The 612-nt window shown below is 37.7% G+C and overlaps 1 long non-coding RNA gene across 1 annotated transcript; it reads left to right on the forward strand.

The window, feature by feature from the left end:
• The first annotated feature begins 1 nt into the window (after position 1).
• LOC107682262 (uncharacterized) lies at positions 2–381 on the forward strand. The gene is made up of 3 exons (XR_001633433.1): positions 2–21; positions 144–206; positions 328–381. It is a non-coding gene; the product is annotated as an uncharacterized LOC107682262 (long non-coding RNA).
• Positions 382–612: the final 231 nt, after the last annotated feature.

A 612-nucleotide genomic window follows, 5' to 3' on the forward strand; every position in this document is an offset into this window, starting at 1 on the left:
ACCTGTCAAGACCACTACAAGGTACAGTAACCACAGCCTTGCTGAATAACCAGAAAAACATACAGCTGCAGATGGCTGACTAATCTGGAAAAAATGCAGTTACTAATACCTTTTATTAACCTCTTAACCTGTTTCATTTACAGCATCAAGACCTACACCAAGGAGGATGTTTCACCACCTAAAACAACATCCTACAGCACAAAGAGGTGAAAGATTCACATCACAATTCTAGTTTAAACAAACAAAAAAAACAGTGCAGTGCAATGACATGAACCTGCATTTAGAGACTGAATTGTTGCTCACTGCACTTGTTTTGTGTCTCTAAAGTGACTACAAGACTGAAGTGGTTACGGTGAAGTCTTCAAAGGACATCAGTGATGTGTGAGTGTCATAGATTAGTGCTTCTCAACCCAAGGGTCACGACCTACAAATCACTTGCATGTCTGACATCTATTCTAATAGTTCACGCACAACAGGGGAAAAATTATGGAGCTAAAAATGCAGCAAACCATATAATCATGCATTGATAGAATAGGTAAATAAATGAGCTCTATCTTTTGTCTAAATCCTCAGCTGTTTTATAAATGTTACAAATGAATCCCTTGTGAAAAA

The sequence above is a fragment of the Sinocyclocheilus anshuiensis genome, unplaced genomic scaffold (genome assembly GCF_001515605.1).
Source record: "Sinocyclocheilus anshuiensis isolate Anshui unplaced genomic scaffold, SAMN03320099.WGS_v1.1 C31976357, whole genome shotgun sequence".
Classification (NCBI taxonomy): Eukaryota; Metazoa; Chordata; class Actinopteri; order Cypriniformes; family Cyprinidae; genus Sinocyclocheilus; species Sinocyclocheilus anshuiensis.